We start from the raw sequence: 24067 nt of genomic DNA, 5'->3' as shown, positions 1-24067 counted from the left end.
AGCAGCATACTCGAAAAAATCGTCTTCATGAGATCTTATCTGAGATGTTTGTCGATGCAGATGGATGTGAAAACGTTTCTTCTCTTGTTGAAAGCTGCTTTTGCCTGGGGGGATTCGTCTTTTAATACCCTTCTTGGGTATTCCATCTGGTGTAATTTTTGTCGCTAGTTAGACGAAGGATTCGACGATCTTAAGTCCTTGGTTGTTAAGTGAGCATTGGACAACAGTGTTTTGTTTCTTCGCTGTTAAGATATTTATTTTGGCTTTATTAACCCCAGACTACTAAATCCTCGCAAAATTTCAGATTGCAGTTGGTGCCAATTCGTGGTTCCCGCCAATCGGGAATTGTCAGTATAGGGTATAAAACAAGATTTTTGTACTTATTTCGTGTGTGTCATACAACAGGAGACCCTACAATTGTAATTAGATGGTGTATAAACTGTAAATTATGACTTCCTTTGAATAAAAAGTTGAGTTGTAAAATTTACAGTGGTTTGGTAACAACGTAACTGCCCCTTTTAATGTTCTACGGTTAATTTTTATGTTGTAGGAAGAGTTGACGGTGGTTTCCGCCTGGGTCAGGGGCAGTATCGCTTTTAATTGTTCCGCATCTTCGCTTAACACTGCAATCATCAGCAACATTCAACACGTCTATTTTCTTGACATGTGTTTTAAGTCCTCCTAAAGCTCCTAGTTTTTCCTTGACTTCATACACGAGGTCTGTAATAAAAGTCATGAGACTGACAACACTCTAAGCGATCTGACAACGCTGTGTTGTTCTGCTTGTATAGATCGGTATGTTCATCCGTTCCACATGCTCAGTCCGAGTTTCAGCTCCGTACAGCCATCACGTGATTTTTGTAAACGCCATCAGTGAAGAGATATTTTTGTTGCGTGTTACGAAAATGGGACAGTGGAATTTAGAGCAATATTATACCACCAAGTTTCATGTGAAACTGGGAACTCCGCAAGTGTGATGTCTGGAAAGTAAAAAAGGCCTATGGGGAACAGTTTATATGAAGAGCATAAGTTTTTCACAGGCAGAAATCGTTTTTGGAAGGGTGAGAGCACGTTGAAGATGAACTTCGCTCAGGGAGACCTTCAACTTTAAAAACTAACGAAAACGTCGAAGGTGCGCATGGCTTTGTGAGATCAGACCTCCAGGACAAACTGTCGTCGGCCGGGGTGGCCGAGCGGTTCTAGTCGCTACAGTCTGGAACCGCGCGACCGCTACGGTCGCAGGTTCGAATCCTGCCTCGGGCGTGGATGTGTGTGCTGTCCTTAGGTTAGTTAGGTTTAAGCAGTTCTAAGTTCTAGGGGACTGATGACCTCAGATGTTAAGTCCCATAGTGCTCAGAGCAATTTGAACAATTTTTGACAAACTGTCAACCAAGATTTTTTACAAAGATGTCCTAGAAAATCTCGGGTAAACAGTGAATCTACTGAGACCAGACACTGCAGCGCTGCTACCAAGACAGGGAACGACTCTGCCGGTGTTATACCTGCTAGAGGGAACTAATACTAAGGAGATAATACTGTTATTTGAAACAAATAAAAACTTTAGTAGGTAAGAAATCCGTTTCAGTAATTTTCTCACACACCTCGTACTGTTTTCTGAAAGTATCCACTGAACAAGACTGGAGATAATGAACAGCTCTGTCGTATACCCATAGGAATATCACGCTAACTAAAACGAACAAAATAAAGTGAAACTGTCGCAGTGTACGACACAATGTTACAACGTTACTGTGAATCACCAGTGTGTCTGCGGAGATTGGTAGTAAATTTTGGTGGTGACATGGAATTTTGTATCGCGGTGTATTGTTAAGTGTCCTGGTGTCTGTAAATCGCTAAGTTCTCAGAAGAAAAGTCGTCCATGTTTCTTGACGACGATACGAGTGTTGGAGTGATATACTTCTCTGTACAGCGTTGTACCGTGTTCTTTCCCGCGAAGCTTTCCATCACGGCGTCCCTTGGCCACTCGAAACAAAGCTGTCGTCACGTCACGTCAGGCCACGCCTGGCCCGAAATCGTGACGGAAGGAAGAGCCGAGATGGAAATGCGGCGGCAGGGGGCCGGCGGCGAAATATGCGGCCGCGACGACTTGTTTAGCCGGCGCTGCCATTCATCATCGTCTCCCGGCCACACAATGAGTGACATCACGCCTTATTGCGCGCTAACAGAGGGCGGCCTACCTTGTCTGTTCCGACGTGATGGATGTGTGGGGGTGGGGAGGAGGAGGAGGGGGCGGGGGGACTTGGGTGAGGTTAAGCCGTTGTGGCGCTCATAATGGCCAACACACTCGTCCGCAGACGTACGTGGAGAGAGGGGCAGAGACGGAAAGCCTAGCTGCTCGGGCGGCACGCGAAATACAGCGAAAGAAAGTCGAGCAGTTCTTAACAGCTGTTCACCGTCGTATTCAAGACGTCGACAGGTTATTCTGTGTTTATTTGTGAGACTGTATCCAACAATTTCCGAAGTTCTCTATTTTTAAGTTGCTGTTGATGTTCTGTACAGCGTTCGGTAACGGATAGATTCAACGATGTAGTTGCTTCCTACTCACAAGAAATATGATACATTCCAGGCACTTTGAGACCGAGACTGTCCTAAACCTTCCGTGGCATCTGCTTTGTCTTCACGGGTGGTCGGGAAATAGGTCTTATGCTTATTCTTCCCAGGAACCTACCTAGTATGTCAGATGCAGCGCCTAAGAAAGGGAGGAACACAACAGGTGGATCCTCACGTGACCGCTGAACATTTTCTAGTTTCCAGTTGTTGGAGAGCGCTATCGTTATATCTCGAACTCCACAGCCATTCTTTCGAAACACTTGTAGAGGTATTGAATCTCGGAATCCAGTTCGTCTTTGCCACAAGCCAGCTATGTTTACCACAACAGTAATCACGACAGTCAGTTGTTCGGTAACGTGTCTGAGACTGTATCTCTGCTACATTCGTGAATGCGTGTCTACCTTCCTTACCCAGAAGGGGCAACCAGCTTATCTACATCTACATCCATACTTCGCAAGCCACCTGACGGTGTGTGGTGGAGGGTACCTTGAGTACCTCTATCGGTTCTTCCTTCTATTCCAGTCTCGTATTGTTCGTGGAAAGAAGGATTGTCGGTATGCCTCTGTGTGGGCTCTAATCTCTCCGATTTTATCCTCATGGTCTCTTCGCGAGATATACGTAGGAGGGAGCAATATACTGCTTGACTCCTCGGTGAAGGTATGTTCTCGAAGCTTCAACAAAAGCCCGTACCGTGCTACTGAGCGTCTCTCGTGCAGAGTCTTCCACTGGAGTTTATCTATCATCTCCGTAACGCTTTCGCGATTACTAAATGATCCTGTAACGAAGCGCGCTGCTCTCCGTTGGATCTTCTCTATCTCTTCTATCAACCCTATCTGGCACAGATCCCACACTGCTGAGCAGTATTCAAGCAGTGGGTGAACAAGTGTACTGTAACCTACTTCCTTTGTTTTCGGATTGCATTTCCTTAGGATTCTTCCAATGAATCTCAGTCTGGCATCTGCTTTACCGACGATCAACTTTATATGATCATTCCATTTTAAATCAATCCTAATGCGTACTCCCAGATAATTTATGGAATTAACTGCTTCCAGTTGCTGACCTGCTATATTGTAGCTAAATGATAAGGGATCTTTCTTTCTATGCCGACTTAACGCGGAGCGGTCGCGCTCGCTGGATCAGTCGTGTGGTGGAGGTGGTTCAAATGGCTCTGAGCACTGCGGGACTTAACTTATGAGGTCATCAGTCCCCTAGTACTTAGAACTACTTAAACCTAACTAACCTAAGGACATCACACACATCCATGTTCGAATCAGGATTCGAACCTGCGACCGTAGCGGTCGCGCGGTTCCAGACTGTAGCTCCTAGAACCGCTCGTGGTGGATGAAGTTCGGACAGTGTCTCTGCTCGTGGATTAGACAGACGTGCTACTTGGTCATACTACTCCCTGTTGTGACCGACCGGAAGGCTTCTATTTGGGGCCTTGCTTCTGGTGCGTATGCTGCAGTCCAGAACTGGCTTCGGGAAGTGCCTTAAGAAGGTCGTGAGCTCGAGTGCATTACATCGGCATACCACACCGACGACTATGAAATCGTTATTCCAGGACGATCACAGAGGAAAATTATTTTGCGAAAAACCCTGTATTAAACACCGTCCTTTCGGACCTCACTGTAGATAACCACTGAAATTTAACTTATTGCTGTCAGTCATTATGGACATTTTGTGTTTGCAGTCAACGCTGTCATCTATTCTGAGTGAAAGGGCGTTCTGGTCTTTCTGTGAGTCACGTACAACGATTGTCTATTTTACTTCTGTTTTATTACTACCCCAGCCGTGGAATACATTTAACAAAAATGTTCAAATGTGTTGTATTCCTAAGGGACCCAACTGCTGAGGTCATCGGTCCCTAGACTTACACACTACTTAAACTAACTTATGCTAAGAACAACACACACACCCATGCCCGAGGGAGGACTCGAACCTCCGACGGGAGGGGCCGCGCAGTCTGTGACATGGCGCCTCTAACTGTACGGCCAATGGGCGCGGCTACTTTTAACATAATTATCGTTTGTTCTTCTTAAGTTACGTTGATTTCAGGAGGGCCAAGGTGTAATATAGTTCACAGCACTCAACCATTACTATCTTCGTTAATATTCTCCAGTAATTTTAAATTATTTAAAGATTTAGTCACGTGTGCCAGATCTGATTTGTGTTTAAACTGATGTTTTAAATGTTCTTAATTGTGTTTGTTGTAGTAGTCGGTTATTTACTATCCTGTCCATTTGTTATTACGCTTCAAGGCACCAATCGGCTGTTAATGCCAACGCCTGTGAACCACAAATATAGTTCATTTATTGTTTTGAAACAAGAGTGTTTACTATAATACAGCTAGTTAAGTTTTTTTATTGTTTTTATCATTTAATAATATTATTGGTATTTGGGATAAAGTTTGCTAAGCAACTCAGCTAGCTCAAAGCTCTACTTTTTTTCTATTGAACTGAGTGATGCTGTTTTATGAGGAAATCTGGAAATGTGTTTGCAAGGATTTAGAAAACGACCTCTCCGGGAGCAAGTCACGAATCCAGTCGATTAACTGAGGCGATATTACACTATAAGCACGCAATTTGATCACAAGCCGCTTGTGAAGTACGGTGTCAAAATCCTTCTGGAAATCTAGAAATGTAGAATCAGTTTGAAATCCCTTGTCGATAGCACTGTGAGTAAAGAGCTAGTTGTGTTTCACAAGAATTATGTTTTCTAAATCCTTGTTAACTATGTGTCAATAGACCTTTCTCTTCGACGTAATACATAATGCTCGAATACAATGTATGTTCCAAAATACTTTGCATATCGACGTTTAACGATGTGGTCCTGTAATTTAGTCCATTACTCCTAATGACTTTCTTGAATACTGGTGTGATCTGTGCAACTTACCAGTCTGTTGCATGCCTACCTAGCAAACAAGATTTCAAACGGCTGTAGCACGAAAACGGTACGTTTCCAGACATGGGTTCCTATTCAAAATATTATGTGTTCTCTCCCCTCTACAAGTCCTAGAAGTTTGTAAATGGAATTTCCGAAGACCTTCTACATCTACATGTACATCTACATGTACATCTACATGGATACTCTGCAAATCACATTTAAGTGCCTGGCAGAGGGTTCATCGAACCACCTTCACAATTCTCAATTATTCCAATCTTGTATAGCTTGCGGGAAGAATGAACACCTATATCTTTCCGTACGAGCTCTGATTTCCCTCATTTTATCTTGGCGATCGTTCCTCCCTATGCAAGTCGGTGTCAACAAAATATTTTCGCATTCGGAGGAGAAAGTTGGTGACTGGAATTAAGTGAGAAGATTCCGTCGCAACGAAAAACGCCTTTCTTTTAATGATGTCCATCGCAAGTCCTGTATCATTTCTGTGACACTCTCTCCCATATTTCGCGATAAAACAAAACGTACTGCCTTTCTTTGAACTTTTTCGATGTACTCATTCAGTCCTATCTGGTAAGGATCCCATACCGCGCAACAGTATTCTAAAAGTGGACGGACATGCGTAGTGTAGGCAGTCTCCTTACTAGGTGTGTTACATTTTCTAAGTGTCCTGCCAATAAAACGCAGTCTTTGGTTAGCCTTCCCCACAACATTTTCTGTGTGTTCCTTCCAATTTAAATTGTTCGTAATTGTAATACCTAGGTATTTAGTTGAATTTACGGCTTTTAGAGTAGACTGATTTATCGTGTAACCGAAGTTCAACGCGTTCCTTTTAGCACTCATGTGGATGACCTCACACGTTTCGTTATTTAAGGTCAACTGTCACTTTTCGCACCAATTATATATTTCTTTTAAATCGTTTTGCAGTTTTTTTTATCTTCTGATGACTTTATTAGCCGATAAACGACAGCATCATCTGCAACCAACCGAAGACGGCTGCTCAGATTGTCTCCCAAATGGTTTATATAGATAAGGAACAGCAAAGGGCCTATAACACTACCTTGAGGAACGCCAGAAATCACTTCTGTTTTACTCGATGACTTTCCGTCAATTACAACGGACTGTGACGTTTCTGACAGGAAATCACAGATCCAGTCACATAAGTGAGACGATATTCCATAAGCACGCAATTTCACTACGAGCCGCTTGTGTGGTACAGTGTCAAAAGCCTTCTGGAAATCCAGAAATACAGAATCGATCTGAAGTCCCTTGTCAATAGGACTCAGCACTTCATGTGAATAAAGAGCTAGTTGTGTTCCACAGTAACGATGTTTTCTAAACCCATGTTGACTGTGTGTCAATAGACAGTTTTCTTCGAGGTAATTCATTATGTTCGAACACAATATACGTTCTAAAATCCTGCTGCATATCGACGTTAACGATATGGGCCTGTAATTTAGTGGATTACTCCTACTACCTTTCTTGAATATTGGTGTGACCTGTGCAACTTTCCCAGTGTTTGGGTACGAATCTTTCGTCGAGCGAACGGTTGTATATGATTGTTAAGTGTGGTGTGCGTACTGTAAGACCTTCGGTACACACACGATCAGATTATTTGACTTGTCGCTCTAACGAAGTAGGCGATGTGTCAGCAATATGTCTCGTGGTCTTATCGTGGCGTGTTTATCATCTGCCGTTAGGTCAGACGATAGAAATGCCACTTGCACGCTTAAGAGTAGCACATTGACGGTGACCAACTTTAAGCAGAACTTGATTAATTTTCACACACATTTTTTAAAATAATAAAAAGCATAGAAATTACTTAACTTGATTCTGGATGCTGTTTACAATTGACAATCTGAAGTTCCTTTGGTCTTGGTACGTTAATCTTATTCTCACATATCTCTGATACTTGACTAAGTGTCTATTCATTTATCTTCATGGCTATGTACAGGAATATGATAATCTTATTAGGCGTGGACTGAAACTTGACTACAGACTATTGCAGACTGATTAATCGGAGGTCTGTACACTCGTTATAATACCTCGCGCGTTCAGGTATCACTGCGCGAGTGTGATCGGCGAGGAGAAAAGGTTCTACGTTAGCAGCAATCTCATTGGCTGCGTTACATATTAATACGCGGATCGGCGGAAGCAGAATTTGGTCCGTCTCTGAGACAGCGCCATCTCGTTGTGCGGAGACGGACGAGCGCTGCGCCTGCGCTGTTGTGCTTAGCGGGGCGCGCTCTAGTGGGAAAGTTGTGTACGCACTGACTACGCGGAACTATGTACACAACATTAAGTATGGAGCTAATGCATTAGCATACTCCGAAAGGAACCTAATTGGTCTACAGTCTGGACCAGAAGACTTGCTTTTATTAAGCGATTTGAGTTGCTTCACTACTCCGAGGATATTTACTTCTACGTTACTCGTGTTGGCAGCTGTTCTCGATTCGAATTCTATGTATGTTATTTGAACAGTCAACATCAGTAAAGTGCACCATGAGGAAGTCTGTAATCTCTCACATAGAAAGCATCGGATATTACCTCGCAACTGATGTTGGGTTCTGGTAAAGAGCTTCGAGCGTGGCGAGGACGGAAAATATGACGAAGCTGCGGCGAGTGTCGACACGAGGAAAGGTGTTGGAGCTGCGTGGCGTCGGTGACAGGGAGGCACTCCTTTAAAAATACACGGGGAGAAATAATGCGATATTATAAATGAAACAAGAGGGACGTGGTCTGGGCGGGTAGCCCGTCCGTCGGAAATGAAGTTGTGAATCAAGTATGAGCGCGCTGCGCCCAGGCCGCTAAACAGTTTAGTCCGGCGGTAGAACTGCAATTAGCGGCCGGAATGCGCGCCAAATAAACAGCAGGCCTGCCCTGTCGTCTTAATTATCGCCACCGCAGCCGCCCCCGCAGCCGCCGCCGCCGCCGCGCAGATTATCAAAAATTACGGCGCGTGCGGAATGACGAAAATGAATTATTAATGAGAGCGCAGTGGCCGCACCGCGTTACGCGCCTCGACAAGTCTCTCTCTCTCTCTCTCTCTCTCTCTCTCTCTCTCTCTCTCTCTCTCTCTGGCTGGACTTCATTTGCCAGCCTCGAGGTCCGACCATTCCGGGGTCCGGCGCTGCATACTCCACAACTACTGCGTAAGCTCGCAGACGTCGTGCGTCCCATACTGCCAAAATATACACACCAGCATTTATTCATGCATCAGTGAGTGGCGGTAATGAGCTCTCCCCGAAACAGACCGGAGCGCTGTCGTGGAATTGGCTGAAGCAGTCGGAACGGAACCAGCATTCTTTTTGAGAGGGTACTTTAGTCAGCATCTGAAGGGATGGGGATGATGCTACACTTAAAGGAGACACTGAAGAAACCATTGCAAGTACGCTCGAGAAAATAGAACGCAAAGTGAAAAAGACTTGGTCTAAGGAGAAAATTTGAAGAAAACAAAAATTTTGGTAACGGGTTTGAGAAATAATGTAGTGGACGAGCAGAGGGATTATTGTGTATGTCATTTATACAGGGTGAAAAGTATTTAAACCGACAAACTCTGGGAGGTTGTAGGGGACATCAAAACAAATATTTATCCCTAATGTCATTTTTTCCTACGAGGATTATTTAAGCCGTTGGAGGCCGTATTACGATCTTCAGTAGTTACAGGGCGTATTACGCTCTTCAGTTGTAGGCAACTGCTGTCCACCAGTGTAGTAGTTCATTGTCTCTGTTTACTAATGGAGCGATACACCTGGAGTGAGTACACTGATATGGCTCTGAGCACTATGGGACTTAACATCTGAGGTCATCAGTCCCCTAGAACTTAGAACTACTTAAACCTAACTAACCTAAGGACATCACACACATCCATGTCCGAGGCAGGATTCGAACTTGCGACGTAGCTTTCGCGCGGTTCCAGACTGAAGCGCCTAGAACAGCACGGCCAGTACACTGATATGGTTGGTGCATACTACATAGCGCACCACAACGGACGAGCTGCACAGCGGGTTTATCAACAACAATATCCTAATTGCCGTATCCCGCGTCGTACGACCTTTGATGCTGTGTACCAACGTTTGCGTGAGACCAGGTCATTTAGAGATTACCTGGACAGGGATGCCGTCGCACGGTAAGAAAGTTGCAATTTGAGGAAGATGTCTTGCACCATGTGGAGCGGGATCCTTCAATCAACACTCGTGCGATTGCACGTAACATGGGGACGAATCAGACGAATGTAAGAACAGTCCTTCGAGAGCAATTGTAACGTCCATTTCACTTACAGCGTGTCCACAACCTGGAACCAGTTTATTATCCATCCAGAGCACAGTTTTCTCAGTGGTACCTGGAACAGTGTGAAATGCATCCTAAATTTCCATCCTCTATGTTGTTTAGCGATGAAGCAACGTTCGGGCGTGATGGAATCTTCAACATGCACAATTCGCATGTTTGGAGTGAGGATAACCCACATGCCACAGTTACTAACGCTCATAAAGTGCGGTTCTTCGTTAATGTGTGGGTCGGTGTTGTTGGAGACTGTTTAATTGGGCCGTATCTGCTACCTACTTGTTGTCTCTTGGTCATAAAAAAATGGAAAAGTGTTTGTTGGTTTAATTAATTTGCCGCCAGAGAAATCTTCCTCTACCGGTTTAAATACTCCTCATAGGGAAAAATGACATTAGGGAAAAATATTTGTTTTGATGTACCCTACAACTTCCCAGAGTTTGTCGGTTTAAATACTTTTCACCCTGTATATAATATCTGAATAGCAAAAGCAGCTACTGCACTGAGAGAATAAAAAGGAGTTCACAACTTTAAAAAATCTGTTATAGTTAAGCACGTTGCTGCAGGAAAGGAAACTCTGAAAATAAAGGTCTGAAACTCCGATCTTTTGAAATGTGGATCTGGAGAAGTGTTCTGAGGATTTCATTGGATGAAAAAGTAAAATAAATAAATAAAAACAAAAAGTAAATAGAACAGTCCTGGAAAATATATGACAAAAACATCTTTGTTGGCCAAAATAAAACACGTGAATGTAAGATACTGTGGGCTTATCATGATAGCCTAAGACTCATTAGAAAGAGCTGTAATGCTCGAAAGAATACAAGGTCAAATGGGTAAGGAAAACAAAGGAGGTGGACCGAAGAAGTGAAAGACAGGAACAGCATGACCATGGAAGAGCTGAGGATCAAAATAACGTCCAGGTGTATGCAACGACATTGTTCATCATGCCTCCAAGAGTCGGAAACGAGTTAATGGATCAGTTACATCCGATCCACTGCACTTCGAAAAACAACAAAGAATATGGAAATAGAAAGTTTATAAGCAGGAAGAAACGCTTAGTAATGCAGATCATAATATGGAATGAGTCAGGAGAACTGAGACAAATCCCTCACAGCGATCAGTATTGGGTCCATTTTTATTCTTTGTATACCAGCCATGTGTGGTAATGTGGATCATTCTGACGGGAAGAACAACCTGATGATAATTCTTCAGACTGAGTTGGAGGGTATTCTGCCGGATATCAGCGTCGTTCTTGAACGATATTTCGACAACGTGATCCGTTGTGTTCATCTAGACGTATCAAGGGTTCCGCATCACTCCACCTGCATACGATCCACAATATTACAGAGCCTCCACCAGCTTGAAGACTCTCCTGCTGACATGCAGTGTCCATGAATTCATGAGATTGTCTCCAAACCCGTACACGTGTGCTATAAAAAAAAAATAAAAAAAACAAATGTGAGTTAAATCTTATGGGACTTAACTGTTAAGATCATCAGTCCCTAAGCTTACATACTACTTAACCTAAATTATCCTAAGGACAAACACGCACACACACACACACACACACACACACACACACACACATGCCCAAGGAGGACTCGAACCTTCGCCGGGACCAGACGCACAGTCCATGGATGCAGCGCCCCAGACCGCTCAGCTAATCCCTCGCGCCAACGTGTATTCGATTGATACAATTTCAAACGAGACTCGTCTGACCAGGCAACGTGTTTCCAGTCATCAACAGTCCAGTGACGATGTTGATAGGCCCAGGCGAGGCGTAAATATTTGGGTCGTGCAGTCATCAAGGGTACACGAGTGGGCCTTCGGCTCCCAAAGCCCAATCGATGATGTTTCGTTGAATGATTCGCACGCTGACACTTGTTGATTGCCCAGCACTGAAATCTGCAGCAATTTTGCGGAAGGGTAGCACTTCACTTCTGTCACGTTGAACGATTGTCTTCTGTCGTCTTTGGTCACGTTCTTGCAGGGTCTATTTCCGGCCGCAGCGATGTCTGAGATCTGGTATTTTACCGCATTTTTTATATTCACGGTACACTCGTGAAATGGTCGTACAGGAAAATCCTCACTTCGGCGCAACATGGGAAATGCTGTGTCCCATCGCTCGCGCGCCGACTATAACACCACAGTCAAAATGGTTCAAATGGCTCTCAGCACTATGGGACTTAACTTCTGAGGTCATCAGTCCCCTAGAACTTAGAACTACGTAAACCTAACTAACGTAAGGACATCACACACATCCATGTCCGAGGCAGGATTCGAACCTGCGAACGTAGCGATCGCGCGGTTCCAGACTGTAGTGCCTAGAACCGCTCGGCCACATGGGCCGGCCCACGTTCAAACACGCTTAGATCTCCATAACCTGCCATTGTAGCAGCAGTAACCGATTTAACAACTGCGAAAGACACTTGTCTCATACAGGCGTTGTCGACTGCAGCGTCGTATACTGCCTGTTTACATATCTCTGTATTTGAATGCACGTGCTTATACCAGTTTCTTTGGCTCTACGGTGTAATTCTTTACTAGTAGGCTTACCTCCGTATTTGTTTGGACTAGAAGAGTAAGGCTTGTTAAGTCACGGTGCTGCTGGTAGGATGGTGAAAGCTGGCGGTGCGCGGTTTGGACGGGGGAGGGGAGGCGGCTGCAGCTCCTCAGGGCTGTGCGTGACCGCAGCGGTATTTTCAAGGCGCCCCGCAATTTGCTTCCGCCGACGCAATTAATATACGGCGCGCGGCCGATACGCTGCGCCGTTATCAGCCCAGGTAGCGGCTCGTTTTCCAAGAGTAGCCTCCCTTCTGGGCGGCGAGGCGTTCGCCGACGCTACGCTTCCGTTGGCGCGTCAGGGGCGGCGCTAGGGAGGCCACCGCGGCTCACACAGGCCTCCAGCACGCGATCGCAGCAGATACTATTCTTGCACCTCTGCTGGTATGAAGTGTCATCAAAAGGTTTCCTAAATCTGAATTTTGAGCGCAAATGTTTACCAACACATTGACACACAGCTAGGTGTGTTCCCACAGCAGTTGCGACTGAGTGGTTTGTTTAGCGTTGGTTGCGAGCGTGCTTACACTCCAAGAAAAAAATAAAAAAATAAAAGAAACCGACGCATCACCATGAAGTTATCCGAATATGATGGAAATGGTAGATGTGCTGTACAGGTACAGACAAACAAATGATTATACACTACTGGCCATTAAAATTGCTACACCACGAAGATGACGTGCTACAGACGCGAAATTTCACCGACAGGAAGAAGATGCTGTGATATGCAAATGATTAGCTTTTCAGAGCATTCACACAAGGTTGGCGCCGCTGGCGACACCTACAACGTGCTGACGTGAGGAAAGTTTCCAACCGATTTCTCATACACAAACAGCAGTTGACCGGCGTTGCTTGGTGAAACATTGTTGTGATGCCTCGTGTAAGAAGGAGAAATGCGTACCATCACGTTTCCGACTTTGATAAAGGTCGGATTGTAGCCTATCGCGATTGCGGTTTATCGTATCGCGACATTGCTGCTCGCGTTGCTCGAGATCCAATGACCAGAATATGGAATCAGTGGGTTCAGGGGGGTAATACGGAACGCCTTGCTGGATCCCAACGGCCACGTATCACTAGCAGTCGAGATGACAGGCATCTTATCCGCATGGCTGTAACGGATCGTCCAGCCACGTCTCGATCCATGAGTCAACAGAGGGGGACGTTTGCAAGACAACAACCATCTGCACGAACAGTTCGACGACGTTTGCAGCAGCATGGACTATCAGCTCGGAGATCATCGCTCCGGTTACCCTTGGTGCTGCATCACAGACAGAACCGCCTCCAATGGTGTACTCAACGAGGAACCTGAGTGCACGAATGGCAAAACGTCATTTTTTCGGACGAATCCAGGTTCTGTTTACAGCATCATGATGGTAGCATCCGTGTTTGGCGGCATCGTGGCGAACGCACATCGGAAGTGTGTATTCGTCATCGCCATACTGGCGTATCACCCGGCGTGATGGTATTGGGTGCCAGTGGTTACACGTCTCGGTCACCTCTTGTTCGCATTGGGGGCACTTTGAACAGTGGACGTTACATTTCAGATGTGTTACGACTCGTGGCTCTACCCTTCATTCGATCCCTGCGAAACCCTACATTTCAGCTGGATAATGCACGACCGTATGTTGCAGGTCCTGTACGGGCCTTTCTCGATACAGAAAATGTTCGACTGCTGCCCTGGCCAGCACATTCTCCAGATCTCTCACCCCAAACTCGTAACACAGTATACATATATGTCAAACTAATGCATGTAAATCGACCTGATGATGGAGGTTTGAACCTTCGAAACACTTTACGGATATAAATAGTGACTGACAACAGTAAACTTGTTCTTTCATTCGAATGTACGTTACTGCTTGACGGGTGTGATGTTCGATGGATTTTATGGTATTTGAAGACCAAGTTTTAATCTGCCATGTAAGCTGTTATAAATATCTTCGAGATAGATGATGATAATCTGTAAATTGAAGCCAGTTGTGAATAAACAAATAGTTACTAGCAGTTCTTTGCGGCCGATTTATGACGTTTTACGAGCTGTGGATCGCTTCCTTCACAAAATATTTTCAGTTAAACCCAATTACAAAATTTTGAAAACCAGTATTAGATGAGCAATCTAGGAATGTACTACGTATCTAACACTTAGGCAACGTGAACACAAGATTGCATTGACTAAAGTTTATCTAGAGACGTTTAAGCAGCTATTCTTCCCACGCTCTGTACGTGAATGGAACGGGAAGAATTCTTAAAAATGGGAAATAGTCTTAAAAAGTGGTGTAGCGAGATGTATCGTCTGCCATGCACTTCACAGTGGTTTGCAGAGTGTGGCTGTAGACGTAAGAGAGGCAGTGCCCTGTGGTACCGCCCGCGCAGAAGAACTCACCTTGGAAGTGCTGAGGGCGAGGCAGCGGCTCCTGCAGCGTCGGCCACCTGAAACAAAGGGTGCGGCAGCTGTAGGTCAGCGCGTCTTTTGTCAGCAGCGGCAGAGGCGCAGAGATAGGCGGCAGCAGGCGTCAGCGTCAGCGGCGCAGATAGGGCGCCGGATTTGAGCCGCCCTGATCCCGGGCTTAGCGGCAAGTAATGCGACGTGACGGGTAGGCACGGCCGCCCAGCTGTGTCTGAGCCCCACGCCGCGCGTTCAATGCGCCCCCCCGGTCGGCATTTCGCTGCCGACTGCCTCACTAGCGGCCTAATTGACCAGATCCGTTCCCCCTCCCTGGATCAAGGCATCCACAGCACAAGAGCCATTCTCAAATGGCATCGAAGCATACTCTCAGCTGTGCGGATGTTGCAGCAGTCGGAGGAAAGTAGAAAGGTACGAGTACAATTTGTTCACCGGCGGTCCAACTCAAGCGTTAAGCCTAGTTTACTCGACGACATTGGGTTGTGCCACTCGTTGCGTGGAACGAATTGCACACAAGTGGTTTCATATACAGGGTGAAAAGTATTTAAACCGACAAACTCTGGGAGATTGTAGGGGACATCAAAACAAATATTTTTACTTAATGTCATTTTTTCCTATGAGGATTATTTAAACCGGTGGAGGCTGTATTACACTCTTTAGATGTTAGAGGCGGTATTACGATCTTCAGTTGTTAGAGGGCTGTCATCCAGTGTAGTAGTGGATTGTCTCTGTTTGCTAATCTAGCGATACACCTGGAATGAGTACACAGATATGGTTGGTGCGTACTACGTAGCGCACCACATCGGACGAACTGCACAGCGGGTTTATCAACAATATCCTAATCGCCGTATCCCGCATCATACGACCTTTGCTGCTGTGTACCAACGTCTGCATGAGACCGGGTCATTTAGCAGATTACCTGGACAGGGACTCCGTCGCACGGTGAGAACGCTGCAAGTTGAGGAAGCTGTCTTGCACCATGTGGAGCGGGATCCTTCAATCAGCACTCGTGCGATTGCGCGTAACATGGGGACGAATCAGACGAATGTAAGAACAGTCCTTCGAGAGCAATTGTTACGTTCTTTCACTTACAGCGTGTCCACAACCTGGAACCAGTTGATTATCCACCCAGAGCACAGTTTTCGCAGTGGTATCTGGAACAGTGTGAAATGCATCCGGCCGGCCGAAGTGACCGAGCGGTTCTAGGCGCTACATTCTGGAACCGCGCGACCGCTACGGTCGCAGGTTCGAATCCTGCCTCGGGCATGGATGTATGTGACGTCCTTAGGTTAGTTAGGTTTAAGTAGTTCTAAGTTCTAGGGGACTGATGACCTCAGAAGTTTGGTCCCATAGTGCTCAGAGCCATTTGAACCATTTTGAAATGCATCCTACATTTCCATCCTGTGTATTGTTTACCGATAAAGCAACGTTCGGGGGTGACGGAGTCTTCAACATGCACAATTCGCATGTTTGGAGTGTTACTAGCGCTCATCAAGTGCGGTTCTTCGTTAATGTGTGGTGTCGGTGTTGTTGGGGACTGTTTAATTGGGCCGTTATCTGCTACCTAGTTGTTGTCTCTTGGTCATTAAAAAATGGAAAAGTGTTTGTTGGTTTAATTAATTTGCCGCCAGAGAAATCTTCCTCTACCGGTTTAAATAGTCCTCATAGGAAAATATGACTTCAGGGAAAAATATTTGTTTTGATGTCTCCTGCAACCTCTCAGAGTTTGTCGGTTTAAATACTTTTCACCCTGTATGACTGTAGACACTGCGACACCAGTATACACGTCAGTTTCGTCGTTTTGTGGGTCTCTGAGTCGTGTCTGAAATGAAAGTTTTGGCAACTGCACGTTGCACGAGTTGTGATGGAGGTAAAGCTTGTTGCGTGGAATCGCTGAATAAGAAAAAAATAAGAAACGTGTTTCGATTCGTGACTGGATGAAGAAAAGACGTCAGCTCGGTTGATCAGCATCCTTGATGAAATAATTTATGCCAGAAAATCCAAGAAGCTCTTTTAATTATCTTAGAATGTCACCAGAACTGTTCACCTTTCTTCTAAATAGAGTTAGATAAGGAATAAAAGCACAGTAATGCATGAATCACTATCACCAGAACTGAAATCACATATCATAATGCGTGCATTACAATCGCGAGCACTCGGAATGCTGTAAGATACGGTTTTAGTTTGGTGATGACGCTATTTCACTAACACCGATAATTATTAACATTAACAGTAATAATTATTAACATTAGCAACAGTAATTACTCGAAGCAGGCCGTATTAAGAAGAAAATGGTTTGCAAACTACTCTCTTGAATAGAGATCTTTACAGTGGCAATATTTCAAAATTCTAACATATGTGAATGGGGAGCAGTGCAGCGACGTTTTAAATAGCTGAATGTTGAATAAAGAATGCATCTTCTTGAATTTGTATAGCCCTCCTTCCTGTCAACAATATTCCTTAACAAAGAGTTGGCCAACTCGAACGATGGGATTTTAGTCTTGTAGAAGAGAACATTGCCACAGCTAGAATTACACTTCCTTGTATTTTTCTTAATTCAGTTCTATATGTGCTCCTAACTCAATAAATTTTGCCCTGCAGCTCAGATATTGTCAAACCATCTACGTTATGATTGCACATGACGGTCTCAGGAGCAGCAATATGTTGCTTATTTTTGTAATCAGCATCACTGAAATCCCACAAACACCTATGCGAAGCATAGATATCCAAAAAGCGAACATTACTCTTCGTTCCCCACTTCATACTTCAGTTCGTCTGCACTCTACGAACACACAACTGGGAAACAAGCACTCCATAATGGGATGGGCCTGATCAGCCAAAATAGTCACAGATAACCCATTTGGCCCATGGAATACCACGATGTGACTACTCGTATCATCACCGAACCCCCGCCATGTTTCACACTGTAGGTAAACTCGACCCGAAGCTGGAAACGATGTGCAGGATAACTCATACGACCAAATGACTTTCTCACCTTCTCTGGCTTCGACGCCACTTTCCCCCGTTACGAACATCCGCATCTGTGATGATTAGTTTTGGAATTCCAACTCGCTCCGCAATTACCATATTATGGAGATCCTTTCGTGTTGCTTTGAGGCTGACAGTGTTCGCAATCGCGACATTCAGTTCCTCAGCGGCTTTTTCGGTGCTCGTCCCCTTATTTTTCGTCACAATCCTATTGAATAACGGTCTGTCACGATCACTCAACACACATTTTCGTCCGCGTTGTGACTGAGCTGATAATGATTTTTCGCTTTCCCCGTATGTGGTATAAATTTTCTATAAGGTGCTTCTTGAAACACCAAATACTTCGGCTACCTTTGCCACAGAAGCACCAACCATATGAACTGCCCACTTACGAATTTGTTTAGCTCCGACATAATGCGCTCGCTACTACACAGAACACTTTTCTGACCACGGCTTCTCGCGGTTCTAGGTGCTCAGTCCGGAACCGCGCGACTGCTACGGTCGCAGGTTCGAATCCTGCCTCGGGCATGGATGTGTGTGGTGTCCTTAGATTAGTTAGGTTTAAGTAGTTCTAAGTTCTAGGGGACTGATGACCATAGATGTTAAGTCCCATAGTGCTCAGAGCCATTTGAATTTGACCACGACCGACGCTTGCGAAGTATTGAGGACATTGCACAAGTACCGTTCGTGGTCAACTACAACAGCGCAGCCTGCATTAATGTCCAAGAACGCGTTTCTCCCCGTGTTTCCATATTTTTGTTCAAAAATGGTTCAAATGGCTCTGAGCACTATGGGACTTAACTACTGTGGTCATTACTCCCTTAGAACTTAGAACTACTCAAACCTAACTAACCTAAGGACATCACACACATCCATGTCCGAGGCAGGACCGTAGCGGTCGCGCGGCTCCAGACTGTAGCGCCTAGAACCGCTCGGCCATATTTTTGTCCAACCCCTGTGTATGTATTGCGTTTGGGGGAGTGTGTGTGTGTGTGTGTGTGTGTGTGTGTGTGTGTGTGTGTGTGTGTGTGTGTGTGTGTGTGTGTGACGTTACAATTCTGTTTTAATTGTCAATGAAACACGTTGCAGCACTCACACGGCAATATTCGTACAAAAGAGATGGGAAGTATCTAACAACGAGGAAATACGGTGTTAGCATCGCCAGCTACTGCGAAACTAAAGCAACCGTTAATACCGCTTAATGAAACCTTGACTCGGAGACTATTTTGTGTTGACTACTGCTCTAAAGCAGCAGGAGACGACGGGAGCGCAAATGTACACACAGTACTGCACTGGTAGTTTCGGCCGCAGCCCACCAATTACCACAACCTGCCGTTTCGCGTCGCACTGATTTATGTAACGATCCTTGTCATGTTAAATGTCCCTCCGAGCCAGCGGCAACGCAGTTGAGGTTCTGTCGCAACTGTGAGTGGGTAAGCAAGCATTGTACGCTTTGTGGCCAACTCTACTCCTGGTTTTGGCCTGTGTACAGCTCCACTGTCGGTTCAGCTTCGTCGTTAAGCGGAGCATAATTTATTACAGACCTGGCTCAGTTATTTCCCCGGTTAATGACTCCAGAAAGCGTAGAACACAACAGCCGCTGAATTAATGACCGCTGCGTGGACATCACCTCGTTCAGAGTAATTATAGTCATGACAATCAAGAAAGTCTTGTGACACGTAAAGACCTTATTCACATTATTTCGTCTAAATATGAAACACAGTTGCTGGGATTCTGACAGAGATTATCTTTTACCTTGCACGGAATTACAGGAAATAAGATACTCGTGTAGTTCCTAGACAAGTATGTCAGTTTTAAATGAAGTAATTGGCGAGGCGTTGGATGTAAGAGAGTGAATGAGAAGGGAGTGTGATTGCCTCACGGCTTTACTGAAAAAACCATTCAGGTTTTCATGCTGAATAACTAAATCGCTAAGAGAAGACGGAATTTGATTATACGAACTCCTGGTTGCTAAACCAGTCTGTTCACCAGTGCTGCGTCGCTGTATTCGTTGTCAGAGAGACTCAGTCGCCAAAGTACTAAGCGCCGATGGGTACTCTTTTGATACCTTAGCTCTTTTGCAACAACCATTGCTGGAACGTATACCTAGCGATTATATACCCGATGGGCCTAGTTTCATACATATTTTTGCTTTTAGAAACTTATCAAATTGTAGCATCGAGGACGAAGTTTTGCCGGAACAGCAAACATACAGTTATTAATAATCCAACTGGAATGCTGCTAAATGATGTGTTAAGGAAATCACAATATTGTGCAAACAAAGAACGTCGATCTAAATCCTTTCACTTCCAAATTACAAATCTTTTTATGAATGAGCCGCGCGTGTTGAGAGCGATACGTGAAGTATGCCTGTAGTTAGCTTCATAGCTGGCATATAATTAAAATAAGTTTTTAAACCCGCTATTGCACAAAGTGTGCATGGTATGGGAACTTCTCGGTCACCCAGTGTATAAAATCGCACAGTGACGTAAGTTCTCTACTGATAAATCGTAACAACTTGATTAATTTTCGGTCGTCACACTTATAAATTAGTGCTACAACTGGCATCCATTGGTTGCAATGGTTTGACCAGGTAATTTCTCAGACTTTCACCTCTATACATCCCTGTAACAGAATTTTGATATAGAATCTTATTCCATTTTTAAATCACGGACTCACTTTTTATGTGCTGCAGTCATTTCCTGTCATTACAAAAATTACTACAGAAAATTAAAATTTTTTCAAATGTGAAAACTTGTTCGATTGGTACAACATTGTCATGTAACTAGGAACATATATTCTATTAAAATTGAAAAGCGTTGCAGTCGAGAAAATGTTAACACGGTATTTGATCACCCATCTGTTGCATTATTACTTTACTACATACCAGGAAGTAGCATTTCAAATAAAATTAAACAGAAGTATTATCAAAAACCATTTGCAAGTTAAATAAGTTTTGGAACGGAAGCTATTGGAAACTAACAAAAATTTCCATTTTCAAGGTAGGAAAATCGTTAAAACATAATAACAGCAAGTATCACACATTCCCTGGTGAATGATCTTCCTCTGTTTCAAGGTACAAGATGGTGCAAGACCGACGAAGTATGACTTTGTGTCCACATGTTACTAAATAGTTCTAAAAATATGTAGCATTTTATTCGCCACAAAATTTTGTGCCAGAAGAATTAGCTATATCTTCAGCCAAAGGAACTGGTTCACCTGCCTAATATCATGTAGTACCCCGCGAGCACGCAGAAGTGCCGCAACACGACATACCATGGACTAGACTAATGCCTCAATTAGAGCTGGAAGGAATCGTAACCATGAATCCTGCAGGGCTGTCCACAAATCTGTAAGAGTACGACGGGGTGGAGATCTCTTCTGAGCATCACGTTGCAAAGCATCTTAGATATCTGTGGAGCTTGGTGGCCAGCGGAAGTGTTTAAACTCAAAAGAGTAGTCCTGGTGTCATTCTGTAGCAATTCTAGATGTGTGGGGTGTCGCATTGTCCTGCTGAGATTGTCCAAGTCCGTCGGAATGCACTATGGACATGAACAGATGTAAGTGATCAGACAGGATGCTTACCTATGTGTCACCTGTCAGGGTCGTATCTAAACGTATCAGGGATGCCATGTGACTCCAACTGCACGCCACACACCATTAAAGAGCCTCCATCAACTTGAACAGTCCCCTGCTGACATACAGCGTCCATGGATTTAAGAGATTGTCTCCATACCCGCACACGTCCATCCGCTCGATACAATTTGAAACGTGACTCGTCCGACCAGACAAGATGTTTCCAGTCATCAACAGTCCAACGTCGGTGTTGACTGGCCCAGGCCAGTCGTAAAACTTTGTGTAATGCAGTTTTCAAGGGTACACGAGTGGGCCTTCGGCTCCAAAAGCCGATATCGATGATGTTTCGTTGAGTGATTCGCACGCTGCCACTTGTTGATGGCCCAGCATTGAAATCTGCAGCAGTTTGCAGAAGGGTTGCACTTGGGTCACCATGAACGATTCTCTTCAGTCGTAGTTGATCCCGTTCTTGCAGGATCTCTTTCCGGCCCCGGCGATGTTGGAGATTTGATGTTTTACCGGATCCCTGATATTCACGGTACACTCGTGGATTGGTTGCATGGGAAAATCCCCACTTCGTCGCTACTTCGGAAATGCTGTGTCCCGTCGCTCGTGCGCTGACAGTAACACCAAGTTCAAACTCACTTATATATTGATAACATGCCGTTGTAACAGCAGTAACCGATCTAACAACAGCGTCAGACACTTGTGGTCTTACACAGGCGTTTCCGACCGCAGAGCCAGACTCTCCCTGTTTACATATTCTGTATTCGAATACGCAAACCTATACTAGTTTCTTTTGCGCTTCAGTGTAGTTTTATGATATGAGATAGCAAATGTGTAGAACTCGGAATATTTTCAAATGATGCACAAAACAAATGGTTCAAATGGCTCTGAGCACTATGGGATTTAACTGCTGAGGTCATCAGTCCGCTAGAACTTAGAACTACTTAAACCTATCTAACCTAAAGACATCACACAGGATTCGAACCTGCGACCGTAGTGATCGCGCGGTTCCAGACTGTAGCGCCTAGAACCGCTCGGCCACTCCGGCTGGCTGCACAAAAAACAGCCTCATGTCTAGCACCATCACAAAACCGTAGAAAATAGTGGAAACTTGTTATGATGGATTCAAGTGCGGATTCCTTCACGTGATTCTAAAATCAGTCACTATACCGAAGTACCGTCCAAAAAACAGCATGTTTTCCCATCGTCAGGTGCAATAGCCTCCCACACTGTTAATGACGAGAAAACCACTGAATGATAACAGTTCAAGTCAAGTTCCACGACACTTCTGAACTTATTATTAAATATAGTTCACTATTATTTCTGGCTCTTACAAGCACACGGTTGAAATCACAATTCAACCTGTCCTTCACACAGTTCCATTACCAGCGACAATTTTCCCAATTATATGAAATCCATACAAGATATATTTAGCGTAACTTACTCGCGATATCATTACGTCTCTCTTCTACCAACTAACTGTTTTACATCTCCTTTATACCCACAGCGTGATCAAATACCTCGTGTCTACAGTCCGACTCAAGACTCGCCATATTCCCTATTGTTCACTCAAACAGTAGCTATTGACCGCACTCGTCGCGCTGCAGATCAAAGAGAATCAACGACGGACTTGCTCTGGAAAGAGGCAAATAGCTTAACTGAACGTAATTGTTGAAAGAGGACAACTTCGTTTGGTACAGTTTTTTCCATGAAGAACAAGACAGCACTTATTGCGGGCGACAAAAAAGTCAACACCGGAGCAGCTCATGTTGTAGCACCAGTGCAGCTATTCTGCCGTGTTCAGAACTGGATTGCTATTACTATCGTACGTAAAAAACGTCTGTAGCGTAACTGGAGTCGCCGTCTCGCTTCGCTAGGCGGTTATTGAGATCAACTGCGAGTAAACACAATGGCGTGTCGCGTCCTGGGCAGGCGATCCATTTTCGTGAGAGCCGCAATTAAGGCAGGACTGCGGTCCTGCGGCGGGTACCAGTTCTCACTGCCCGCCGCGCTTTTTGCTCGCCAGGACTTATTTCCGACTGTTATGTTCCTTAATAAACGAATGGGAGTGATACATCAAACAGTGTTAAAGGGATTCTCGCAAGGCACGGCTCCCTATTAAAATAAGAGGATCGTAAATTGCGAACGCCGCTCTCACGGTAATGAGATATTCCGTCGCGTCACAAATAAGGCTTTTCCCGCGTGGATGAGTTACTACGTCCGCTATTTACGGTTTGATTCTTAATTTAATTACAGGCGGGACTCGGTCGTGTAGTAGGTTCCACTGGAGGTGGCACCTGGATAGTACTCAATTTGGTAGGCCTGCAAACAACACCCGACAGAGTAATTTAACAAGTACCACTGTTAATACCAATACACCTATAATCATTCATTAATTACATAACTGCAATGAAGTGGTTTCAACGAACAGTACTGGGCAACCCTTCCCTATATCTACATCTATACTTCGCAAGCCACCATACGGTACATCGCGGAGGTGTACCTTTTACCACTTCCCTACCCGTCAGAGTAGCCGAGAGCGCTAACGCGCTGCAACCTGGACTCGGGTAGGCGCGCCGGCCCCGGATCGAGTCCGACCGACGGATTAACGGCGAGGGCCGATGTGCCGGCCAGCCTGGGTGTGGTTTTTAGGCGGTTTTTCACGTCCCGCTAGGTGAATACCGGGCTGGTCCCCATGTTCCGCCCAAGTTACTCGGCTCGCAGACATCTGACCACATTCGCACTATTCCATGGATTACACCCTACGCAGACAGTTGGGGTGCACTGATTCCG

The 24067-nt window shown here is 44.9% G+C and overlaps 1 protein-coding gene across 3 annotated transcripts in view; it reads right to left on the bottom strand.

Annotated features, from left to right (window-relative positions):
* The window catches only part of LOC126259233 (irregular chiasm C-roughest protein), a 1966280-nt gene that overhangs the window by 840438 nt on the left and 1101775 nt on the right, over positions 1-24067 (bottom strand). For all 3 annotated transcript variants that reach the window (XM_049955850.1, XM_049955849.1, XM_049955851.1), the window contains exon 3: positions 14684-14730. The gene's annotated coding sequence lies outside the window, so the exon portion shown is untranslated. The remainder of the gene's footprint in view (positions 1-14683; positions 14731-24067) is intronic.

This window comes from Schistocerca nitens, chromosome 5, assembly GCF_023898315.1.
Source record: "Schistocerca nitens isolate TAMUIC-IGC-003100 chromosome 5, iqSchNite1.1, whole genome shotgun sequence".
Taxonomy (NCBI): domain Eukaryota; kingdom Metazoa; phylum Arthropoda; class Insecta; order Orthoptera; family Acrididae; genus Schistocerca; species Schistocerca nitens.
This window is presented reverse-complemented; position numbering and strand designations above follow the sequence as displayed.